This window comes from Mauremys reevesii, linkage group 21 (assembly GCF_016161935.1).
Source record: "Mauremys reevesii isolate NIE-2019 linkage group 21, ASM1616193v1, whole genome shotgun sequence".
Taxonomy (NCBI): domain Eukaryota; kingdom Metazoa; phylum Chordata; order Testudines; family Geoemydidae; genus Mauremys; species Mauremys reevesii.
Window position 1 is genome coordinate 3,996,532 of NC_052643.1, and position 17,788 is coordinate 4,014,319.

Genomic DNA, 17,788 nt, shown 5'->3' on the forward strand with positions numbered 1-17,788 from the left:
ACAAATGCGTACATACCTGTCATTCACACGCACATACATACTAGCCTATGGGGCGAGTGTACCCTAACATTTCCGTGGGTGAAGGATGAAATTTGGGCATAGGAGGAAGGATTTCTGACTAATGCCCTATAAAAAGGTGAGAGAGCTCACCATGAGACAAGGCAATTACCCATCTATCTGCTCCCGTCTACTCTTCATTGCCTCCACCTTCAACTACATCTCAATGCTACCCATCTACGACGGCTATTAACTATTAAAAGGCCGTAGTATTATTTCTTTTCAAACTGTAAGTCTATTTCATTTTTATATAAAGCACATAGTTCAAATAGCAAAGAGTCCTGTGGCACCTTATAGACTAACAGACGTTTTGGAGCATGAGCTTTCGTGGGTGAATACCCACTTCGTCGGATGCATGCTCCAAAACGTCTGTTAGTCTATAAGGTGCCGCAGGACTGTCTGCTGCTTTTACAGATCCAGACTAACACGGCTACCCCTCTGATAGTTAAAATAGAGAGCAAATAGCTCTGCATTAGCTTCCTCTGCCAGAGGTGTGAAAACGGAAATTGCTACAGGTGTGGCCCGTATTTTCTAGCACCGGGCTATCGAAACAGGGTCTGAGTCCTAACCACATTTGCAGCTCATAATATTGAATTATCATAAATATATCTCAAAGAACTGTGATACTTGTAACTCTGTAATCCTAACTGTTTTATCATTTGCTTACCAGTTCATTGATTTTAATAAAAAGGTCTTTATGACTATATCTGTCTCAGTGTAAGCTCCTGTCATGACCCCGAAGTTCCTTTTATAAACTCTGTGAAGCCTGATTCAGGACGAACTTTATCTTCTGATCAAACATATTGGTGAGCCAAACCCATACTAATTAATATCCAATAATTAATAATAATAATTAATTAAAACTGATTAACCAGATAAAATTAAATTTGAGTGGATAAATTAAATCAACACTACTAACACACCCCAAATCAGGCTACACAGGTAACAAGCAAGAAACTTCAGACGAATCACTGACATCTAAAAAAGGAAATTAATAAAAATTTTTAAAAACCAACCCCAAACCCACCAACAAAAAAAAAAATCTACTCCATGCACACAATGAAAGCAAATGCAATGACGACAAAGGTTTTAAAACATTTTTAATCAAGGCTGGATGCTTTCCTAGTTCAAAACAGGAATTATTTCAGGGAAGCTCTCTGGCCTGAGTTCTACAGGAGGTCAGGCTGTGATCACAGAGATCTCGTCTGGCTTTAGAAACGACAGAGAAAACCAGCCATTAGCCCAGAAGCAGACAACGCCTTTAAAACCTAGTGCAACAGCAAAGTAATCATTAGTGTTTCTCTAACACCTGCTAGCCAAGGATCTTCAAATCAGATATCAGGGAATTAAACTCTGCCCTCGGTGGGGTAGGGATGGTGATGATTATGGGGGCCAGCAGTGGGATTCATTCAGCGGAAGCGAGATGCCAGGCTCTGGACATAAACCCAGCTACTGGAGAACGTTTTTCATCCAAAACATTTTTTGACTTAAAGGGGAAAAAACTGTTTTGGAAAAAAATTTACATTTTGGTTGAAATGTTCTGTTTGCTTTTAAAACAAAAATGAAAACTTCATTCCCCCTCCCCCTTTTCTGAGATGGGGGGAAAGGGGAGAGGAAAAGAAAAAGGGGAAACACACACACACACACACTCAAGTCTGCTTTTGTTGAGAAACCAAAAAACTTCCATGACAAATTGCAAAGGAGATTCGTGCGTGTACAATACAGAGCATTTTCCAAACAGCCCCAGTTAGCTGAAACCACCGGCTTCGAAGCCAGGATTTCTCTTCTACTACATCCGTTTTCGCTGTATGCTCAGTAGCTCTGCTGTTTGCACAAGGGCTGTCTCTAACCACAGGCGGAGGCGGCAATATTCTCGCTCAAGCTTGGTCTCCACCAGGGGTTCTCAACCTTTTTCCTTCTGAGGACCCCCCAACATACTAGGAAAACTCCAGGGCTCAGCTGAGGGGTGGGGTTGGGAGCCTTGGGGCTCCTGGCTTCAGCCACTGAGTGTGTGTGGGGGAGGGGCACGGGGCCTTAGCCCTGCGGGGCTCAGGGCTTCAGGTCCGATGTGGGGGGCCTCAGGGCTCTGGATTTCAGCCACCAGGCGGGGGACTGGGGCTTCAGCCATGGGGCTCCGGGCGGGTGGAGAGCTCAGGGCTTCAGCCCTCTAGGGCTCAGGACTTTAAACCCCGGGGGAGCCCCCTGGCTCCCTGCAGCTCCACTCCCAGCTTCAGCCCCACAGGAGCCACTGGGGCTCAGGGCTTTAGGCCCGGCAGGAGTGCCGGGGTTCGGGGCTTCAGCCCCATGGCTCCATTCCTGACGTTAGCTCCTTAGGAGGTGCCGGGGCTCAGGGCTTTAGACCCGGGTGGGGGAGCTCTAGGTCTCAGGGCTCCCCCTGGCTCTGCTCCGGGCGGCACCAGGGCTCGGGGCTACACACTTCAGGCTCGGAGCCCCGCTGCCCTCTGAACCCAGCCTGCGGAGCCCTGGCTGAGAACCGCTGGTCTACACGACGCACTTACTTCAGCGTAACGACGTCGCTGAGGGGTCGGAAAAATCCACACGCCTGAGCGATGTCGCTAGACCGACCTCCCCTCTGGTGCAGACTGCGCTAGGTCAACAGGCAAGCGTCTCGCACCGACACAGTCACCGCCTCTCGCGCAGGTGGCGTTATTCTGCCGACAGGAGCGCTCTCTCCCATTGGCCGAAAGCGTCTCCACCAGACGCATGACCGGTGTGAATCTGTAGTGCAGACCTGCCTTCAGGCGCTTGCTATGTGCACACCTCGGCTCTGTACTGCGTTTAGCTCGTCAGCTCCGTGCAAACAGCACTGGCTTCCCGTTCATCTGGGGGTTCAAATAAAAGGACTCTATGAACCATCCTCCACCTCTTTGCCCTCATGTTCTCAGCGCTTTCATTGCAAGAGCTTTCTCCACTGCATCTCCTGCCATCTCTGCCTCCGGCGACGCTCCAAATCGTTTCAGTCCCCTGCTACGCTCCACATCTTTACACACCTTCTCTCTCCGATTTGTGACCATGTAACTTTATAAAGTGTTTAGTGATACGGTTTGCATTGAAGATACTATATAAAACACAGCTGCATATTGTATGTTCAGTTACACACACACACACGCGCGCACACACACACACCACACTATGAACAGCTAATGCCCATACGCAGCTTTACAGTCATTCCCCAGATGCACCATGAGGTAGGAAAGTTTCTACAGATGGAGAAACTGAGGCACAGAAGGCCTAAGAGACTTGCCCAAGGTCCCCCAGGAAGTCAGTGGCACAGCAGGACTGGGCACTCAGGGGCTGGATCCCAGTTCCCCAGCTCTGACAAGAACAAGATGCCTTGCTAAGAGCATCTGCACCTAGCTACATCACACTGTAAAGCAGCCGTTCCTGTCCTCCCAGTGACAGATGAGCACAGCATAGAAGCCAAGACTGTCAGACCACAAGGATTTAACAGCCGTATCAGTTCTCAAGACTGCTCAGTAATGGAACCGATGTCCTCAGAGAGGCATGAAATCTTTGCACTTGTTCTCTCCTTGTTTACGGTCTCCACAGCTCGTCACAGTGAATTCCAGCCCCCAAGGAATGAAGACACAGCAGCCTTTAATACACTGGTGTCCTCCTGATGCGATTATCCTTTTCCACCCAATCCTTCCCACTGCCTCTTTCACTTAAAAACAAGGAAACCCAGCCCGCTATCTTTACAACAACTACAGCAACAGCGTTCAGTGGGTAACTAGCAGGAGAAAGAACATAGAGCCATCCAGACACACTTTTCCAGCACGGTTGTGGATCTCTTACAAGGCACTTTGGGCCAGGAAAGCTGCGGATAGACCTACCACCCAGAATCATGAAATTCAACACATGGAGATAGCGCTAGGACGGTGCTGTGTAAAGGCCAGCACACGGGGAGGCCAGGCTAAAGCCGTGTCTACATTACAGAGCCTGTGCTGGTAGAGGACATTAGCTACGCTGACAGAAGCTGTGTCTACACTGCGGCTTTGCTGGTGTAGCTATAATAGCTGGAGGAGTGTGAGACTTTTTGCTGCTTAGACCAGGCCTTAGGCAGCAGCTGGTGCAGATTACCCCTCCTTGAAATGGGAATAAATAGCCCTGGGGCAACTTCTAGGGGGTTTCCTCTGTCTATAGCAGGGGTTTGCATTGGTGCAGCTACAGTGGAGGCTGGTTGCTGCTGGCCATAACCTAGGCAAATCCCCAGCGTAAACAGGGCATGTGGGTATGTCCCTTTAAGCGTGGGCATGGGGGACAGCTCCCAGGGCGGAGGCAAAGTAAAACAAGAGGGGGTTTGATCTAGAACAGGGGTAGGCAACCTATGGCACAGGCGCCGAAGGCAGCATGCGAGCTGCTTTTCAGTGGCACTCGCACTGCCCGGGTCCTGGCCACTGGTCCGGGGGGGAGGGGGGGAGGGGGCTCTGCATTTTAATTTAATTTTAAATGAAGTTTCTTAAACATTTTAAAAACCTTATTTACTTTACATACAATAGTTTAGTTCTATATTATAGACTTATAGAAAGAGACCTTCTAAAAAGGTTAAAATGTATCACTGGCACCGAAACCTTAAATTAGAGCAAATAAATAAAGATTCGGCACAGCACCTCTGAAAGGTTGCCGACTCCTGGTCTAGAGGGTTATGTACAAAGGGACAAGGAGCCAGGGTGACGGACAGCCAGCCCCAGATAGCCACGGATCGATCTTAGGGAACGTCTACACTACCCGCCAGATCAGCTGGTAGTGATCGATCTATCGGGATCGATTTATCGCGTCTAGTGTAGACGGGATAAAATCGATCCCCGATCGCTCTGCCGTCGACTCCGGAACTCCGCCGCAGCGAGAGGCGGAAGCAGAGTTGATGGGGGAGCGGCAGCGGTCGACTTGCTGCCGTCCTCATGGCCAGGTAAATCGACCTAAGATACACCGACTTCAGCTCCGCTATTCGCATAGCTGAAGTTGCGTATCTTAGGTCGACCACCCCTCACTGTAGACCTGGCCTCAGATAGAGGCTGGATTTGGTGTCCTCAGACTCCTGAAGTGTCAAGTGCAGTAACCCAATCCACCTGCGAGCCACAGAGCGATGCTGGTCCCAGCAGCTCCATCAGGGAAGGGGCAGCTGTGACCTGCTCTCCACTGAACATGCTGATGGCTTTCAAACCCATCCCACCCATCCCAGTGGTCATTTGCAAACCGCGAGCCATCCGCGCGCTCCCTGAAGACGGACCTGCTGCCGGCTGTTTGCTCACTGCGTTCACACAAACCCAGCAGCATCGGCAGCTGCGAGGGGAAAAGGGTCTTTCAAGGGAGAGGGCGTTCCGCCGTATTTTTGACGTGGAAACCATCTTCCAAAGAGGTCCCACATTTATACGGTGTGCATGTGCGTATGCCCCTCTCCCTTCTCTTTGCATGAGCAGCAAATGAACCGCGTAAGACCCGCATTGTGGTGTTTAGCAGGCTGAGCAGTTTGGAGGGGGTTCCCCCCCACCTTCGCCTCGCTTTAAGACCCACCTTTAAATGGAGCATGTGGGGAGGCCACGAGGCAGCAGCCTTGAACTCTAGCTTCCTTGTTTAGCTACACAGCACGACCCTCAGAGAGGCACTTTCCCCTTTTGTACCCAGGACAGACCAATACACCGTGAAGACAGAACGAAAGTTGGGTGATGGGGACCCTGCAGTGTGAGGTTGCTGATTCTGGAGCAGGCTCAGAAGAAGGCGGAAGGGAAAGACTAAGAAGCAAAGAGAACTGGATAAATTCATGGTGGTTAAGTCCATTAATGGCTATTAGCCAGGATGGGTAAGGAATGGTGTCACTAGCCTCTGTTTGTCAGAGGATGGAGATGGATGGCAGGAGAGAGATCACTTGATCATTACTTGTCAAGTATCAGAGGGGCAGCCATGTTAGTCTCTTGATCATTGCCTGTTAGGTTCACTCTCTCTGGGGCGCCTGGCATTGGCCACTGTTGGCAGACAGATACTGGGCTGGATGGACCTTTGGTCTGACCCACTATGGCCATTCTTATGTTCATCCTTGAGCTTACACAGGTGCAAAGTCTCATTTGTCGTATTGCGCTTGGGTCTTTGGTGCATTAGAAGATTGAGACCCAGTTTGAGGGCCAGGCGGATAGAACTGAAAGGGAACTAATGCGCCCAACTCTGATAGACAGAACTGTACCTTGCTCCGAAAGCAGCCCCACTGATTTCAGGTGAACTATTCGGGGAGGACGGTGCTATTCAGCACAAGAAAGGGTATCAGAAAATGGCCCTAACGGTACGTCTCTCCTCCAGCTGGGGGCCGGCTGGCCTCTCAACCCAGGTAGATAGACTCACCCTGGCTCGGGTTTAGGGCTTAACATGGCAGCACCAAGATACGGACAGTTTAGCATCTCAGCCATGACAGGGGGATCTGAGCCATACAACTCACATTCCTGTCAGGGGCGGCCAGGCAGCTAAATCCACCGGTCAGCTTTGATAACAGACACAGATTTTCAAGGGAGAGGAGTGTTCTGTTGAATATCTGAAGTGGAACCATCTCACAAATAGGTCCCACCTTTATACTGTGTGCCCGTCCATGTGCTCCTCTCCCTTCTCATAGAATCTCAGGGTTGGAAGGGACCTCAGGAGGTATCTAGTCCAACCCCCTGCTCAAAGCAGGACCAATCTCCAGACAGATTTTTACCCCAGGTCCCTAAATGGCCTCCTCAAGGATTGAACTCACAACCCTGGGTTTAGCAGGCCAACGCTCAAACCACTGAGCTATCCCTCCCCCCAGCAACAGCAAAGGGGTGTCGCAGCCAACTGCCACCAGGCCTCACACATCCCATGGCGAGAAGTCTGTTCTAAGGGAGCTTACAACTCTAACTCGCTGGCTGCGGGGGTGTGGGAAAAATCACTCCCCTGAGCGCAGCAAGTTTGAGCGCTTTAAAGCGCTAGCGTGGACAGGAGCGCTCGGAGCTAGCCCCCTTGTGGAGGTGGATTACCAGGAGCTCTCCCAGCGCTCACGTGTGCCCGACAGCGCTTTGAAGTTTCTAGTGTAGACGCAGCCTGGTTAAAATTCAGAGGGGCAGCTGATAAAAATCTAACAGGACTCAGCTCCCATTTAGACACCACAGTAAGTGGCTCGATTTTCACATTAGGTGCTGGGCAAGCTTGAAGATCCAGCCCCAGTTGTGGGTGCTGGGCACTTGGAAATCTGGCCCTGAGCTCTTTGATAAGATCTCGCCTCCCAAGGGGAAGCTAGCTGGTCGCTTCCTCCTCTCACACAACCCGGCTGGGTTTGTTCCACATTCCTGCTGTTTAACTACAAACATCTCCTACTGGCTATGTCGCCAAATCACAGGGAACAAGTCTGAGTAACAGTTTCATCAAATAAAGTCAGACCTCACAGCAGGACCCCAGAAAGTTTGTGAAAAGCCTGGGAGAGAGCTGGATTAACTGCAAGCTCCAGATCTGTTAGTTATCAACCAAAGGCCATGGAACAAGCGAATCTGCCAGACATGCATTTTTGGCAGGTCTTATGCATATAAGCTGGGTGAACACAAGGTTGAAACCATCTGTCTTGGATGGTTTAGACACAACAAATCCTGCATCTTGGCAGGGAGTTAGACTGGATGACCCTTGCAGTCCCTTCAAACCCTTTGGTTCTATGATTGTATTCTGAAAACCTCAGATCAACAGAAAAACCACTGTTGTCATTTAAAAGGGGGGGGGGGGAGGAGAGAGAGAAAGGGGTTATTTTAAACACAAGCCTTCCCTAGCTGCCTTTGCAACCCAAATATTGCAGCTAATGAATGTGAAATCGCAAATGAAATCAACTAGAAACTGCCCACCCAAAGGAATGTGGAAGTGATGAATTTGCTGTCTGTATCTCTCCACAAACAGCAAGAAGAACATCAGCATTTTAAAATGTCTTTTCCTTTTAAAAAGATGGCGTTGACAAGATAAGGAGCTTTGTTTCAGTATCTGACTGGGTCCCTTTAGGCCAGTGGTTCTCAAACTTTAACAACCTGTGAACCTCTTTCACTAACATATCAAGTCTCACGAACCCCCTCCTAAAAGTGAATATTTCCAGGGATTTCCTCCTTTACCTGAATATAAAGGATAAAAGCAGTGATCTTGGAAATATAAAATTTGTTTTTCTGACAGGCTTATTACACACTATTAATCATTACAGTATTACTACATTATGAAAATGGAAACACTCTTCCAAGATCTCACTTTCGTAGCTTGTATCACTTTGAATAAGCCTGTTATAAGACAAGGCTCCTATGTTTCATCAAGGACTATCAGATGTGAAACAGCAGGAAGTTATTTAAAAAGCCAACTCAAATTGTTCCTCCTACACAAGCATTCAGGTCTTGAGCAGTCCAGGCAAACAACACACATTACAACAAAGCTTAAACTTGTTTTTTAAATTATTATGAACAACAATATTAGCTGCCTATTTAATTTTAAAAACAGCAAAAATATCCACCTCCCTTTCCATTTCTTATAAGGAGTCTTGAAGTTTAAATCTCCCCAGTGTGATAGAGACGCTTGCTTTGATCTGCTTAGCCCTTGGAAGTCCAGGGGCTCCGGGCTGCCCCGTGCTGCCCGAGGTCCCTAGGGACAGCTCCGTCTGCCATTAGGGAATTTTTTTTCCTGAGAACCCCTGTAACATTTCATGAACCCCCAGGGATTCACAAACCCCCGTTTGGGAACCATTGCTTTAGGCCTTTCGTTTCAACAGAACTGAGAAATCCAGGCCACAGAAGTCCACAGCCACATGATTTTGCTTTGGCTGCATCTCTAGAGTAACAGAGCTTCACGCTTCAAGTCACTGCTATCTGCGAAACCCGCACACCTGCATTTTGACCTCCCCCTCTCACGCCAGCTGCCTTCCAAGAAGCGCATTCTAGAGAGGATTTCCTGGCTGCTTACCTGTTTCAAAGCAGGTGGCGATTCCCCCTTTCCAAGGTTATTTCCTGTTCTCTTGCAGGTAAATCATAGCCCTGCCTCACAGGGACAGGTCTGCTGTAGGACAAGTAATAGCTGGGCATTCGGGGTGGGGTGGGGAGGAGGAATGGGGGTGGGTAATAATGCTCCGCCTCAGAGGCCTGCACTACCAGTAAGAAACAAAGCAACCACACCTCCTGCCCAAACACAGCCCAAGGGAAGGGAGATCCTCACCCCCTTCCACGTCACCACTCCCGCCCCCACACCCTTGCCAGTCACTTGTGTGTTCACGGAGCCATGTAAGTGGCTGTGGATTATAATCTAATAATCAGAATTTCTCTGTTAGCCACAGCCAGGGGAGCCCAGAACAATGGCGCGAGATTGACAGCCTCCCTAATTACAGCCTGGGAAAGGAGAGGAGGCAGGAGGCTCAGGGCTCTTTGATCTCCAAGGTGTAATACACAGGGAAGCTGCGAGGTGCCTCCAGCTGTGCGTGTGCAGAACCTGTCCAGCAGCAATACCCTACCCAGGCACTGATTTCAGGCTAGAAATCTGACCCTTCCAGAAGAGACGCTTGTTGTGTTGTCGAGATCTAGCGCATCTCCCTGCCAGCGTGGGATTGTTCTCTACAATGTGACTGCCTAGGAAGCAGTGCTGCAGAAAGGGATCTGGGGGTCAGAGTGGATCACAAGCTAAATAGGAGTAAACAGCAAAACACTAGCAAAAAGAAAAGGAAAAAAAAAAAGCAAATATCTGGGATGTATTAGCAGGAGCATAGCGCTGACTTCCCCTCTACCGTGGGGTGGGGTGGGGGGTGCTTGACTCCCTCTCTGCCCCAGCCCCACTCCACCCCTTCCCTGCTCCACCTCTGTCCCTCCAGGAACCAACCTGCATGCCTCGAAACAGCTGTTTGTGGCAGACAGGAGGAGCGGGGAGGGAGGGGGAGGAGCGATCAACGGGCCGCCAGCAGGGTAAAAGGTGCTGGGAGTGGAGAGAGGGGGAAGCTTGGCTGCCGGCAGGTGCTAAGCACCCGCTAATTTTTCTCCGTGGGTGCTCCCAGCACCTATGTGTTGTAAGCAAGGGCTTGGCTACAGTGGAGAGTTGCAGCGCTGGTGGTGGCTTTACAGCGCTGCAACTCACTCACCGTCCACACTTGCAAGGCACATACAGCGCTGTATCTCCCTGGCTACAGCGCTGGCTGTACTCCACCTCGGCCTGGGGAATAACGACTGCAGCGCTGGTGCTGCAGTGCTGGGGCGCCAGTGATTAATCTTACTACGCTGTTAATCTTACTACCCTAACCCTAACCCATAATGCTTTTACCTAAAGAACTCTCTTTGTTTTGTTATGATGCCTCTCTGTTTTGTTGTGAACTCCGGGCTCCCGGAGCTGCTTATCTAAAAAACAAACACAGCCACTGTTTGCTGTGAATGAGGCAGGCAGGGGGATGAATGTCCACAGCTAGTGTTTGCTTGAGGAGAGAAAGGGGGGGGGGAGGAAGAGGGCAGGGAAGGGAGTCCATCGGAGCAGCTGCTTATCTGGTCTGAAGGCTATTTGCATTAAGAGTGTGGGGGAAGTGGTAGGAATTTGTAAGGCAGGGAGCTGACACAGTGTCTGCTCCAAAAATCCACTTTCTCTCTCTCCCCCCCCACACTCCCTGTCACACTCCACCCCACCCCACCCCCCTCTTTTGAAAAGCACGTTGCAGCCACTTGACCGCTGGGATAGCTGCCCATAATGCACCACTCCCAACACCGCTGCAAATGTGGCCACACTGCAGCGCTGGTAGCTGTCAGTGTGGCCACACTCCAGCGCTGGCCCTGCACAGCTGTACGAAGACAGCTGTAACTCCCAGCGCTGCACACCTGCAAGTGTAGCCAAACCCCAAGACACAAGAAGCAATTCTTCCCCTCTACTCTGCACTGATTAGGCCTCTGCTGAGTGCTGTGTCCAGATCTGGGCGTCACATTTCAGGGAAGATGGGGACAAATTGGAGAAAGTCCAGAGAAGAGCAACAAAAACGATTAAAGGTCTAGAACACACGACCGAGGAGGGAAGATTGAAAAACTTGGGTTTGTTTAGTCTGGAGAAGAGAAGATTGAGAGGGGACGTGATAACAGTTTTCAGGTACATAAAAGGTTGTTACAAGGAGGAGGGAGAAAAATTGTTCTCCTTAACCTCTGAGGATAGGACAAGAAATTTAAATTTCAGCAAGGCTGGTTTAGGTTGGACATGAGGAAAAACTTCCTAACTGTCAGGGTGGTGAAGCACTGGAATAAATTGCCAAGGGAGGTTGTGGAATCTCCGTCATTGGAGATTTTTAAGAGCAGGTTGGACAAACACCTGTCAGGGATGGCAGAAGACTCAGTCCTGTCATGGATGCAGGGTACTGGACGAGATGGCCTCTCGAAGACCCTCCCAGTCGTACGGTTCTATGAATACAGGGAAAATGCACTGAAGACCCTTCCCTTTATTAAGTGTCTGGCTGCCCATAGCAACCGCTGCAAGTATCCCAAGCATTTCACTGCACTGAGCGACCAGAGAGCACCCAGACTGGTTCCCAGTTACAGCAGCAGCCTAGCCCAGGGAAGTGCAAAATCACCAGTCAGTGGATACAAACCCTGGGGCCGGCCCCTGCAAATGCTTCCTGGTTTCGTGCCAGCCAGTGGGAATCTGCCCCACTGACTCATCCCTAGCAGTGTGCACAAGGTAGGACACAGTCTGAACACTGGCAACTTTCCACACTTAACACTTGCAAGGCGTGTGAGCCATCTCTCCCTAGCAGTGGGCCCACGTAGCGGATAACGGCCTACTTCTGCTACCAGCTCAGGTCTGTGCATTGGTTCTACAGGTGACAGAACCAGCTCCACCTCCGAAAGCCTGTTCTGCAGGAAGAATATCCTTATACCTGCAGAAAAGCCAGCCCACCCGGGTCACAGGGCACGGTCACTCCTGCACGCTATCGGGAAGAACGAGTCCAAGAGGGAATCTAATGCAGGTTCACTACAGCTTAAACTGCCACGTTCAGACACTTCCGCTCAAAGCAGTGAGGACTAAATATACACAGAGGGAGGGAAGGTTTAGCAGCATATGGGCAAGGAGACACAAAAGCCTTGGGGGGTGGTCTAAGGGAGTCCTAGATTTAAAGGCCAGAGGAGACCATTATGATCATCCAGTCTGATCTCTTGTATAACCCAGGCCAGAGAATTCCACCCATGAGATTCCCGCTTCAAGTCCAATAACCCGCAGTCAAATGACACTGCTGGAGACAATAAATCCATTCAAGATCACGAGCTGCTCAGATTCTATGGTAATGGAGGCTGCATGGGACCTAAAATAGATTTTACCGACAGGGAAATTAAGGCACAGAGAGGGCCGTGACGGTCAGCTGGAAACGGAATCCAGATCTCCCCACTCCCAGGCTCTAAACACAAGATTAGCCTTTAGGCTCCGGCATCCACATGCGGGAGTGCCAGCTAAATGGTTTTTAAAGCGCCCTAATTTAAAATCAGAGTCACCCTAGTCTCTCTTTTTTTAAAAAAGCCATTAGCACTCGCGCTCCCCCTCCTCTCCCAATCCAGGCCAGATGATCTTTGCTCAGCGGGAAGTCCCTGTACCTACGACTGCACCTGCTGCCGTGTGATCACCCAAGGGGAACGACCCTGTTTCCAATTGTTGCTGGAGATGGGGAGAGCCAGGAGTAGGCGGAAGAGGCGAGATGCATCCAGCCCTTGCTTTTTAAGGGAGAATGTAAAGGGCTGGGCTTGCTATCTGCAGCCCTCGTTTGTGGGAGACCTAACAAAACGCAGCATTGTCGGGACGACCGAAGCACCAGCCGCACCCCGTCGCAATGGGAACACAGGGTACAAGAGCTACCGGGATGAAAAAAAGTGCAAATTTCAGCTGGAGGGTGAGCCGCAACCCCCGCAGGTTAGCAACGCCCATTGTCTGGCCGGGTTGTTTATGCAGCGAGCTCTCTCGGGTGTCCCCGCTTCGGTCGCCCCAGGCCCTGTGTGCAGAGAGGTGGAAAATCAGGGTGCAGCGGGAATGGGGGGAGAAAAGGAGGGATCCATGAATGCATGAGAGAGATCAGGGTCTTCTCCAGCAGCACGTTCCCACGCAATGAAACTTACCAGAAACGCTTCCTTAGCACAGCTGGAAGAGGCCTGTGTTTCTGAGTCAAAGGAACCAGGAGGAAAGAGGGGCTGTGGGGTAACAGCACCAGACCTGGGGGTGGGGCGGGGTGCAAGACTTGGGTTCAGCTCCTGGCTCTGCCACTGATTTCCCGTGTGACCTCTGGCAAGTCACCGAGGGCCAAATTTTTAAAGATACGGAGGCACCTAAATACCTTTAAAAATCTGGCCCCTGCGCTCTCCATAAGTTGGCTTCATCTTCTGTAAAACGGGATAATAAAACTCCCATCTCACGCAGGGGTGTGTGCAAAAGAATAAAATTCATGGCTGGCGAGACGCTCAGACACTCGCGTGGGGCCCGTAATTACCAGCAGTACTTCGGGGGAGGGGTGTGTGTGTGTGTGGGGGAGGAGTATTTCTCTACCAGCAGGCTTGACAATTTCACCTTTCTTGCGTAGTTGTTTCCTAGCTACATTTGTTCACCTTGTCTGGAACCACAGTACGGGAACATCTTACAGACACGCCTGTTGACTTCCCAGGTGGGGCTGGTGGCCAGATCTTTGCGCTACCAGGAAGCTCATAAAGCCCGAATCCTCCCTCCTTTTCAAACCTAACCAAGGCAGGAGCCGAGATAGAAAGTAATAAAGTTATTTCAGCACATTCCCGTCTCCTTATCAGGTAAGGAACAGTCCAAAGAGGACGGCTGTGGCCGATGCGGGCGACCCAGCAAATGTTTAACTCTCCCTTTCTCTGTCTGCCTTACCATGGAATTTAGTGTTCCTGGCCTCCGTGGGTGGAGGGATAAACTGACCGCCACTGACGATCTGTCCAGTGCAAAGGGCAGCATGCAGCCGGACTGGCCCAGGACTCTCGGTCACAAGCCGGTCAGCACTTTGGGGCAGGCAGCGTCGTTTTGTTCTGTGTTCGTACAGCCCCTAGCACAATGGGGGTCTGCTCCGTGGCTAGTGCTCCTAGGCCCGACTGCAATACAAATAACTGTTCGGTGTCTGCTTCCCACTTGCTCTGGAGCGGGGGTGCGGGGGTACTAAGCCGGGTCCCTCCTTTCCCCCGCACTGCTCACTTCCCACGCCACACCAGCTCTGCTGCAGGGACTGCTATGCGGGGTAGGCAGAGCGAAGGCCCTACCCACTCATTGCTCATTACAAAAAAAGTCCTTCCAACCTACTTGCTGAGGCTCAGCAGAGACTTGAAACCAAGGTCTCTCCCTTCCCACAAGTGGAAGTTACAGCGCCAGAGAAGCCAGAATTCCCCGTCTGTTTCGGCAGCAGGGTGCCCTCTCCTGGGCAGCTTGGTCGATGAGAAAAGCCCATGCCGTGTATTACTCAATGAGCACCCTATGTTGCGGCAGCTTCTGAGCTAACGATGGCGGGGAATTGTTGTAAGACTCCCCTAGCGCAGACAAAGCTGGAACCACCACCTTAGCCACGCTGGTTAGTTCTGCTTTGCTGCGCAGACACGACTTTAAACCCTGTCCCCGAATGGCGCCCAAGTCTTGGGCAGAATAAGAAAGCAATGGGACTTGGGTGCCTAATTCCCCTACATCCCTTGGGAAAGCCCAGCTGTCCTGGCCCCGGTTCAGCACCCAACTCTACCAATAAAACAGGACCACACTGTATCGGGGTCTCACCCCAATCGTCGCACAGATCCTCACAGTAACGGACAGCACGTCGGTCTTAAGGAGAATAGGCCCCATGACGCCTCCAGACTTGGTGTAGCTGCACAATCAGTCAATGCCTCTGGATTAGAAAGGATCAGAGCATCGCCCAGCTATTCGTTATAGCTGCAGGAGCTTAACGACATTGAGCCAGACTCATCCCATTCGCACTGGGTGGCTCTTTAGATAACCTAGTCACCAACCAGGGCCAGGCCTGGAGCGAGGGGAAACGCCCCTGAAGTTAATTAGGGCAGGAGAAGAGAGTAAACGGTTTAACTCTGCAAGTCCTGGACTCCGGATGCTAGGCAAAGGGAAGTGTTGAATTACCCCCAGAACCTAGAGCCCTCCACCTAGATCAACACCCCCAAGCCTCTGGCTGCGGGCCGTAGTTAGGTACAGGCAAGACAAGGATCGCAGCAAAGGCTTATAGGTAATGATGGGAAGCAGCAGAGGGGCCAGGGTCCGATTCCACGTAACCCAGGATTCTGAAGGCTCCAGAGACACTTTGCAGGAACCTCCCCGGCAGATGTTTCACAAGCAAATGAGCCTCAGACAAGGATCACTGAGGATATTTAGACCCTTTGGAAGGAATAACTGGCTAGGTGTCACATGGAAACGCACATCTGCCAGCCCCAAGAATAGCTGCGGACGGAGCCGGCACTTTACCAGAAGCAGCTGCTGTTACTTAGGGATGTTTCACAAACAGCCCACAGTTGCTTGGGGTTTCCCGCAATACTATGTACACCACACGTGACCTTCTGCCTGTAACTTACTTCCCTTTTGCTCTGGCATCAAGGACGGAGCAGGAGAACGTAGGGAGCGCGTGTGCGAGAAACCGTTCTGCGTTGGTCGATACTGGAAACTCGGATCGCTGCAACTGGACTTTTTGTTTTAAAGCCTTCCTTAAAAATAAACCAGGGTCATTTTGTTTGCTGATCTCATGAGTTCCATGTAGTACCACGGCTGCCACGGAGGGGAGGCATGACTGCAGGAGCACATGCGGGGGGTGCTGGATCCAGAGAACCTGCTTTTCGGCAGCTTAGTTCTCGGGCTTCTTTCTTGTTCTTCCACGACCTGCCCAAAGGCGGGCCGGGGCTAAGACACGCCGAGTCCCACCTGCGGGCAGGGCTCCAGTCGTGTGCGGCCCAGGCAGTGCACACGGGAGGTGTTTAGTGAGAAGGGGGGAGACGATCGCCCACTAGAGGAGGGGCAACAGGCCGGGTTGGCCCGCAGGAGGCAGTTCGGGTCATGGTTGGTGGGGGTGGGAGTTGCAGTGCCACTGGGGAAGGGAAGTCCCAGCAGAGCATGCCCACGGCCACAAGCTCGGCGCGCCCTGCAGCTGTCGGCTCAGCACACTCCTAGGGCTGGGCTCGGCCCTGGGGCTTTCCAAAGGCAACCCAGCTCCAGAGCCCTCGGAAGAGCTGCCTCTTCTCACAAGCAGAGCGGGGAGGGAGGATGCCTGCGTGGTTAAAGCCCCACGGCTGCAAATCAAGAGATCTGGGCTCTGTTCCCAGCTCTAACACAAGCTTCCTGCCTGACTCCGAGGCACTGAGAGAGATCCCTATTTTACAGAAAGGGGGAGGGAAATACTTGCCTTGGGGGTGGGAGGCTTTAATCCATTCATGTTTGCAAAGGGCTTGGAGATCCGCAGCTGCAGGGTGACAGGAAGGGTTATTCAAACAGAAGTTCTGGGTTAGGTGGCAGGGCAAGATGGGGGCGCTGGTGGCAGTGGCACGGCCTTAAAGACCATTTCTCTCCGGCTGCTCAAGTCGGGATAATCTCTTCTGCTGTATTTGCAAGATCCAGATCCCCAGATGCAGCTCTATCATGTCAGCTCACAGCTGGAACCTGGCCTGGTTTTAACCAGCAACATACACCGGGGGAGGAGTGAGGAATATCTTAACCAGGGGAAGTTTAGGGATCACCCAGAATGCAGTAACCAGAGATGCGATTCAGCCAATTCTTGAGAGGAGAGGGCTGTGGGATCTCGGACAGACAAGTGGTTGGGACCTCGTCTGTGCATTATCCCAAAGATGGGTCCTACAGCAGAGCCCACCAGCCCTGCACGGAGGCACTGGCTCAGTACCGATTCAGAGGTACGAGCGCCCCCTTCTGAATCACCACCACCATTACCTGCAGGGCAGGCCTGAACGTTACCCTCCGCCTCTGCAACAGATCTGGGGGCTACTGCATATGCTCAAGGCCAAGACCCTGTGTATTTCGTTCCTTTGTGCTCCAGCATCTCAACTCTCACCCTTATGGCAAGAAGAAAACCTTGAAAACAGGAACCAAGCATACCTGATGCCAGAGTCTGGTGAGAGCCTGAAACAATAGCTTCAAGGGGCAAGTACTGCCCGGTGCATCTCCACAATTGGTTTCATTGTTCCAGTGGAACGTGGGTGTCTTGGCTGCAGAGTGAGCGCATTGGCCAGACCCAAGGGAGGGCTTTGGCTATTAGGACAAAGACCCTGACTCAGACGCTGAGTATAGCAGGCAGGCAGTGCAGACGCAGAGCACTGGGGGGTGGGAAATGAATTCAGAGCACTGTTAACCAGCTGATCTGCTGAGCTTTGTACCAGTTCAAGCTTTTCCCAGGCCATTTGGCTTCACTCTTAGATACAGAAAGCTACAGCTGGAGGTCAAAATTCACCAGGCTATTTAGAACACGTACATTAGGGACGAACATAAGGACAATGACGATGTGTGAGCCGTTTCCTTTCATCCCCGGGGCCCAATACATCCACTCATCTGCTGCAGAAAGACGACAACTGCCGGTCTTGTACGTCACGCAGCCATCAGCTCGAATAGGAGGACCTCAATACCAGGACTGTGGTCCTGCATCTGAGCCATGCAGGAACCAGTCGCTTCCTCCCTCTAAAACAGACAACTCAATGGCCTTGTCTACCCTAGAGAAAGCGAGGGGTTTTGCACCATGATTGCTCTCATGCTGCAGAATCTTAGCGCA

The 17,788-nt window shown here is 51.3% G+C and overlaps 1 protein-coding gene across 3 annotated transcripts in view; it reads right to left on the reverse strand.

The window, feature by feature from the left end:
- Positions 1-17,788, reverse strand: part of ATP13A2 (ATPase cation transporting 13A2) — a 75,009-nt gene that overhangs the window by 49,603 nt on the left and 7,618 nt on the right. The window contains exon 1 of one of the 3 annotated variants that reach the window (XM_039509319.1): positions 9,001-9,072. The exons of the other annotated variants lie outside the window; for them this stretch is intronic. The gene's annotated coding sequence lies outside the window, so the exon portion shown is untranslated. Of the gene's footprint in view, positions 1-9,000; positions 9,073-17,788 lie in introns of those variants that run through there. 3 annotated transcript variants of the gene reach the window in all.